The 8,205-nt window shown below is 50.5% G+C and overlaps 1 long non-coding RNA gene across 2 annotated transcripts; it reads right to left on the bottom strand.

Moving 5' to 3' along the window:
• Positions 1-5,089: 5,089 nt before the first annotated feature.
• Positions 5,090-7,607, bottom strand: LOC132020852 (uncharacterized). Of its 2 annotated transcripts, none has more exons than XR_009405113.1 (4): positions 6,938-7,607; positions 6,298-6,362; positions 5,732-5,930; positions 5,090-5,167 (listed from the first exon to the last, which is right to left on the bottom strand). It is a non-coding gene; the product is annotated as an uncharacterized LOC132020852 (long non-coding RNA). The 2 variants fall into 2 exon arrangements; XR_009405114.1 differs by having other exon boundaries at positions 5,120-5,185.
• Positions 7,608-8,205: the final 598 nt, after the last annotated feature.

Genomic DNA, 8,205 nt, shown 5'->3' with positions numbered 1-8,205 from the left:
TATGAAAATGTTTACTGTTGGTCATGTAGGCAACTAGGTGGAGCTTGTCTTATCCCATTATTCTATGACTGTTAAGTATTATGTAATGCAAGTGAAGTTATATTCTTTTCACAGAGTGCAAAACAATGACCTCCTGAAAGATGTCCACATCAAGTCCCTGGAATCTAGGCATGCGATCTTATTTGGAAAATAGGTCTTTGTAGATGTAAGTAAATTAAGGGCCTTGAGATGAACTCATCCTGGATTATGTGACTCAGCCCTAAAGGAAATGACATGTGTTCTTATAAGGGAACGGGGAGGAAGAGTTGAGACAGGAGAGGAGACAGCTGTCCTGTGTGAAAAGGAAGAAGAAAGAGCAGTGATGTGGCCACAAGCCAAGGAAGCCAGAGGCCACTAGATGACAGAGGGACAGGAACTGCCCTCCCCCAGAGCCTCCAAATGTACCATGGCCCTGCAACACCTTGGTTCAGACTCATGGCCTCCAGCACTGTGAGAGAATAAACTTCAGTTGTGCCTGTGGTGATCCGTGGCAGCACCTTAAGGAAACTAACACAGAATAAACAAACATTAATTTCAAATTATGACTCATCACATGCTTTAAATCAATATAGCACATTCCTCCTTTCTGTCTCTCTCATGTCTCTCATGCTTTCTCTGTTTCAAAGCACACTGCACACCCTAGTATACTTCCCCTCTGCAACTTGCACACCATAGTTATCCAGACTTCAGCGTTTGTGTACAGTTCTTTATTTAGGTGGGGGGAGGAAGAACTTACAGAAAGTTCAATGCACAAATCTTAAATGTACCATCGGATCCATTCAGACAAATGCAATCACCTGTGCAACCACACACCTATATCCAGATATAGAACAGGTCCATGATCACCACCATCATCACCATCACCACCATCCTCACCATCATCATCATTACTGCCACCAGCACCATTAATACCATCATCACCACCATCACCATCACTACCACCACCGTCTCCACCACCACCATCACTGTCAACACCACCAACACCATCATCACCATCACCATCACCACCATCATCATTACCATCAACACCATCACCATCACTGTCAACACCACCAACACCATCATCACCTTCACCATCATCACCTTCACCATCATCACCAACACCACCACACTATCATCGCCAACATCACCATCACCATCATCACCATAATCACCACCACCACCATCACTGTCAACATCATCATCACCCTCACCGCCATTGCTATCAGCACCATCACCACTATCACCATTACCACCACCATCATCATCACCATCACCAACACCCTTTACCATCATCATCACCAAAATCACTGTCATCATCACCAAGAGAACTCCATCATGTCCTTTCTCAGTCAGTCTCCACCCCTGACTACCAAAGTCAACCAACATCAGTTTTACCTTATCTAGAAATTAATGTAGTCTGAATTTCTCGCTAGATACTTCTGTGTGCAGGGCTTCGTTCACTCAGCCTACTGTTTCTGAGATACATTCATGTTGCTGCATGTGTGACGAACAGTACGAATCATAAGGAAATCCACCTTTCCTGGTTAAGGACACCTGGAGAGTTTCCAGTTTTTGACCACTATGGCCAAGCTGCCATGAATGATCTTGCACAAATTTGTGAGCATGTTCTTTCAGTGCTTTTAATGAAATGCCTAGAAGATGTAGGAGCTGAGTCATAGAGTAGGCATATGTTCGGCTTTATTAAAAATGGCCAGCATTTCACACCTCCACCAATAGTGTAGGAAAGTTCTGGTCACCCCCCACACATCTTTCCCAACTCTTAGTGTCCTGGGTCTTCTTAACTTTAGCTATTCTAGTGGGTTTTATTTTACATTTCCCTGATGACAAATAATGTTGAACATGTTTTTAATGTGCTTATTAGCTATATGTATCTGTTCATTTCTGTTTTTATATTTTCAAACAAATTTTATTATTGGCTTATATATACCCTTGATACCTGTTCAACACTCCATATATGTTTTTGAGAATATTTTTTCTCAGTCTTTGACTTGTCTATTAATTTCCTAAGTGGTGTCTTTTGATGAAGTTTTAAATTTGGTAATCACCACCACCACCCTCACTGTCAACATCATCATCACCCTCACCGCCATTGCTATCAGCACCATCACCACTATCACCATTACCACCACCATCATCATCACCATCACAAATTTGTCAATCAGAAAAAAATATTTTTTTTCCTTATGGTATGGCTTTCTATATTCTGTCCAAGAAGACTTTGCCAACCCTTATGTCATGATGATTTTCTTCTGTGCTTTCTTCGGGAAGCTTTGTAGGTTGGTCTTTCATTTACTCTACAATCTGCCTCTACTGATTTTGTATAGGAGGTGAGAGTGAGCCGAGGTCTGGCCCACCGTATGTGCGCTCAGGTGTCCTTGCATTTGCTGAGACTTTCTGTGCCCTCTTGGGTTCCTCTGGTGCTCAGTTCTGACTAACATGAAGAAAGTCATAGGAGAACGTCGCTTCCTTACACCCTAATAACAAGAAGAAGTCAGATAATCTACAAAATCCTCATCTCCTTTAGCCTATTTAAGAGCAGAAAGTGGCCAGCCCCAATGGGAACAAAGTCTCAAAGGTGTGAAGACTCACAGAAGAGAAGTCACACCCCACACCGGCCCCCCCTTTCCCCCATGAGGGAAAAGAGTGATGGCTAATGGTTTGTTAATGCCTGAGTGTAGCTGGCAGGACAGACAGACAGTCTGGAATAAATGGGCGCCTGAGACACAAGCTGAGGTGGAAGCTCTTTGCACAGGCCCCCAGCAGGTGCTCCCAAGGGAGACGGGTGGGCAGGGTAAGAGAGCAGAGGCAGCCCTACGCTCTCCCCACCACCCAGCCCCGCACTCTCAAGCGGGAAGGAAGCTTGAAACCCCACCCACACTCCCAGACCCTTGTCTCAAAGGAAGCAGAGAACCTTTCAGAGCTGAGGCAGAGCCCGGAAGTCAAATTCTCTTGCCGGGAGAAGGGCAGGACTCTCCCACCTACCGACCCTCCTCCAGCAGGTGCAAGAAAGTCTGGCTGCCCAGGGGAAGCAGCAGGCACACTGAGAAACCCAGGCCCCGGAGCACAAATGCATAGGCCCGCTTGAGAGGGCAGTTAGATGAGAACAGAAAACACGGCCCGCTCTCACCACCAGCCCCCAGCTCGCGGAAAAAGCAGCAGGATAGGCGTCCCCAGGATGTCAGACCAAGGATGTTCCCTTCCATTTCGAATTTCTGAGCGTTTCTATCTGTGAATGGTCTCTTTGAGCTTCACCTCCTTTTAAAGGCCATTCCTTGAGGTCAGGTCCACCTAAGATAATCTCCCTTTTGATTAACTTCGAGTCAGGTGACAGCAAGGGCGTGCAGCCGGGCTCAGGAGGAGGGGCTGGTGCAGGTCAGGGGTCCCTCAGCTGCATTAGAGCTCTGCCTGCCTCAGGCTCTCCCTGCCCAGTTCAGCGTGAGAATCCGGCGGCGCGAGCAGGAGCGCGCAGCGGACGGTAGGCCGTCTGCAGAAACCAGCGAGACCAGGGTTAAAACACTTACCCTGACACTTTAGCAAATTGTGTGTTTTTTTTTCTGAGCTTCAAATTTGTTTTTTCCACTGTCGATTCTAACACCTACTTCCCGGGGTCCCGTGGGCACCACGTGGACAGGGCTCAGTGCAGCACCTGACGTAGGGAACGTGTTTACCGAGTGTGGATTCTCTTCTTTTTTCATTTCTTCTATAAAACTTTGATAGATAACAACATATTTTCCCACTGTTATCAAATATCCCAGAGCTCATTGAGATATTTTAAGAAGAGGGCCACTGTAAAAGAGAGGCCTCAGATGTGTATAAATTCTCCCCCTTTGATGCCACCAAGGCCAGAGCACGGAGCACCTTCCCTATGCTCATAACGTAAGTTGAACATCTATTAAAAACTATCAATAGAGAACTTTCCTTATTACCTATTTTCAGCACTGATAGTTCTTTAAGGAGCCAATCTTTACCTTAATGTCAGACTGCAATTGATGTTTTGGTAATAACACCAAAACCAAAATGAAACAAAAGCAGCTTCTTGTCCAACAGAGCATCCGCCAGTATCATTGGGGGCCATTGTCGCCATGACCCTTGAATCAGCCTTCGTAAGACTCCTCTGAAGAGCCCTACCTGAATGATCGAGAAGAGGAAGGATCAAAATGACCAAAAGCTTATTTCTCATCCCATACACCTTTACGCTGAAAGTTAGGTTTAAAACACAAACTTGATTTTAAACCATGTTTTTTCTAAATGTGGCAGAGAGAACTTAGCGGCATGAAATGTCTGAGTGCGACCCGAGTGTGACCAGAGAGGGAAGTGGAGGAGGGTGTGCGCGGGGGGGGGGGGGGGAGAATGAGGAATTGGCACCGGGTTGCTACGGGGTCAGACTCCTCTCTCCTCCCAGAGTGCGGAGAGCCTGGGGCGGCCCCAGGGAAGGGTCCAGAGCCTCTGCAGGCGGTGGGCCGTGTGACCGCTGAAAGAACAGATGAGCAGAAGGTAACGGAGAAGACCAAGGGCCACGCTCACCAGCTGGAGTTGAGGACTTTCTCTCCACAGCTTGGAGAGCGAGAAGCGGTGGGAGGGAGGGGGAATCTGCAGTGTGGGGTGGGTGAGACAGAGACGCTCTTTTTTTAAAAGATTTTATTTATTTATTTTTTTTTTTTAGAGAGATGGGGAGAGGGACAGAAGGAGAGGGACAAAAAATCTCCAGCAGATTTCCCTGGGAGCATGGAGCCCTGTGTGGGGCCCAGTCCCACAACGCTGAGAGCACACCCAAGCTGAAACCAAGAGTCCGGCGCTTCACCCGCTGAGCCATGCCGGTGCCCCCAAAGAAGCTCTTTTGCAGTTACTGGACCTCACTGTGGGCCCAGCTTTGCCTCTGATTGACTATGGGCTCTGCATAGGTGATTTCATCCTGCTGTCTACGCTCACTCATCTGTCTTTTAAAAAGTGTTGGCGCCTGAGAGGCTCAGTCGGTGAAGACTCTGCCTTCTGCTCAGCTCATGATCCAGGGTTCCGGGATCGAGCCCCACGTCAGGCTCCCCACTCAGCGGAGAGCTGCTTCTCCCCTCTCGCTCTGCTGGTCCCCCTGCTTGTGTGCTCGCTCTCTCTCTCCCTCTTTCTCTCTCTGTCAAAGAAATAAAACCTTCAAAAAATAAATAAAATAAAATAAAAACAAAAACAGAGGTGTGGGGGTTTATAAAACAAGTATCAACAGCAAACTGGACAGACAAATAGGGGTTGGATAACGGAAACACGCCTTCATTTGATGAAATGACTATCATCAACCAGGGGGTTTAAGGCATCATCTTTCAATGCTACCAAACGGATTCTAACAGCCATTTCCGTCTCCTACATAAAGGACATAAAGCATGCGACCAAGGCCACACATGCAGCAGGATAGCTGGAGTCTAACTCCCACGTCCCACTCGCCCCCACCCCGCCCCCGCCCCAGTGACTCTGGCCTTCAGTGCTCATCCTTTTAGAAGTCAGATGTGACTGGTATAACTCAGATCCCACGCAAGCAGACTTTTTTCTCATGGGAGGCTGACACTGCTTGCCCACCAAATAGCTGCTTCTACCAGGCGCAGAACTGCCTCTGTTTTAAGACAGCTCCCTTCCTATATAGCTCCCTCCTCCCCCGCGGCAGGGAGCTGTGCCGATTTTGTACCCGTAGGAGAGTCCCAAATACCTGGCCAGGCACAGGCGTGAGCTGAGCAACAGAAGCGGGATGGCTCACGGGTGCGGTGGGAGGTCACAGCGCTGCTTCTCTTCGAAAACCAGTCTACAGATCCTGTTTTTATACGGGGTTTTTTGTTGTTGTTGTTGTTGTTTTTATTTGAAATCACCATTTTGAGTGTATCTGTCCAAATGAGGTCCAAATCTACATTCTATAGGCATGCAGATAAGGAAAATTATTAAAACAATGAATGGTTAATGGTCCAAAGGTACATGGGGCACCATAATCAGGACATCCATATACATTGTTCCCTTCTCTGGACTTGGGGAGGACTTCCCACCCTTCCCCGGACTTTCCTCCACAGGCCAGGATGCCAGCTTTTGGTCACTTGTATACTCCCCAGATTATTGCTTCCTTTGGCAATGGCTGCCCATTACTAAGGAAATCCAACAAAACCACGCTCTTGAAACCATATTCCAAATATGACCAGAGCTGGTCCCCAGGTTGGCTCAGCCAATGGGTGGTTCAAGGTCACACCATCTCTGCTGCTGGAAATAGACCCAAGGTACATGTCTCACCTGCAGAAGGCTAGACATCCTCTTTGTTTCTCGGGAAAATGACAGGAACACAGGCCAGTGATCATCTATGACAAATCAAATTGTGGATCATCTTCACAGACCACGTGATAGCTCCAATGAGCCAATAACCTTTTCTAACTTCAGATTCCCTGCCTAGAATCTTACTGGGTCATAATTCTGGTATATTCTAGTCGGCTCTAACGTGTGAAAATCTAACCCTCAAAATCCTTTTACATGTCACATTTTTAAAAACTTCAAAAGGATATTCATTAAAGTCTATCTTGAGATAAAAATGAAACTACTAGTTATAATTCAGTTTTCCATTTTGAATTTTAAAATGCACATCCTTTGTGGTCTTGGCATTTTTCTTGAAAATGAACATTATGGTATATTTTAGGACATAATTCATATGGGGAAAAAACACGTTGAATGTCAGCACCATCCTAATTTAAGTGGTTTGCACATTCAGAGGAAGAGCTTCGTTGGTAACCTCGCTGAGGGTTCGGTAGCAGACTCCTCCCAGTCAGAGGTCGGCCTGCATCTTCCCAGGATGTGGCCTTTGGCGGGTCCCTAACAAGTAAAGGGACACTCTACGTTCTCAATCCCTGGTTGGCAAAACTTGGGTGGGCAGCAGATTCACCTGGCAGGGCGCTCGCTCAGACACCGTGGCTGGGACCGGCCCGTCCCACCCCAGCTCCGCATTCTGTAAGTTTGGGGGCTGGAGCCTGAAAATGGTGTTTTTAACAAGTGCAGAGGTGGTATGGAAGCGGCGCTAGGCCTGGGACCCTACGGAGAACCAGTTATAAGGCATCTCTTTTCGATTTTTTATTCTTTTTAAAGATTTTATGTCTTTATCTGACAGGGAGAGACACAGCGAGAGAGCGAGCACAAGCAGGGGGAGTGGGAGAGGGAGAAGCAGGCTCCCACCAAGCCAGGACCCCGATGCGGAGCTCCATCCCAGGGCGCTGGATCATGACCTGAGCCAAAGGCGACCTGTCACCGTCACCCACTGAGCCCCCCAGACCCCCAGGCATGTCTGTTTAAAGGTGGACATTCTCTCTCCGAGAATCCGAGTGTAAAACCTACACTTGACCCTAAAGGACCTCGCTCAAAAGCCCTGGGATCCAACATCCCTCGTCCAGGCCTTTCGGACCCTTTTCTGCCCTTGAGGCGGTTTGGGAGGCGCACGGGGGAGTGGGAAGGGGAGACGCGGGTCCCTCCAGCGGGGCAGGTCCCTGCGACACATGGCTCTGTCCCCTCCCCGTCCAGCGGTCACCAGCAGGCGGGCCTGAGCCCTGGGGGTCGGGGGGTCCGGGGCACGGAGGAGACCGGAGAGGGGTGGAGGGTGACCGAGGGGGGACGGGGGCACGGAGGGGGAGGGCGGGGGGATGCAGGGAGCGGACGGCGGGGACAGAGGATGCGGCCCGGAGGGGCGACGGGCTGGGGACAGAAGAGCCTGGGGCGCAGGACGGCGGGGACAGCGCGGCCGGAGGCGGGGGCGACCGGAGCGAACAGCGCAGGCCGGGGCCGCCCCGAGGCGGGGAAGGGCCGGCAGGGGCCGCCGGAGGCCGGAGGGGAGCGGCGCGGCCCCGACGGGCGGGACAGGGACTCGGGGCCCCGCGGGCTCCCTTCGGCGCGGCCGGGGAGACGGGGCCGAAGGGACCGGCCCGGGAGACGCGACGGGGACGCTCGTCCGGACTCGGGCCGGGGGCTGAGTGACCGGAACCGCGGGGGCTGGGACGGGGACGCGGACGCGACTGCCGGTCCGCGCGCTGGGCCGGGGCGACCGCGCCGGCGCCCGAGCCGGGGCACGGGGCACGGGGCACGGGGCACGGGGACCGGGGGACGGGACGCGGACGCGGACGCGGACGCGGACTCGGGCGCGGGCGCGGACGGGAGCAGCGGGTC

This window comes from Mustela nigripes, chromosome 6 (assembly GCF_022355385.1).
Source record: "Mustela nigripes isolate SB6536 chromosome 6, MUSNIG.SB6536, whole genome shotgun sequence".
Classification (NCBI taxonomy): Eukaryota; Metazoa; Chordata; class Mammalia; order Carnivora; family Mustelidae; genus Mustela; species Mustela nigripes.
This window is presented reverse-complemented; position numbering and strand designations above follow the sequence as displayed.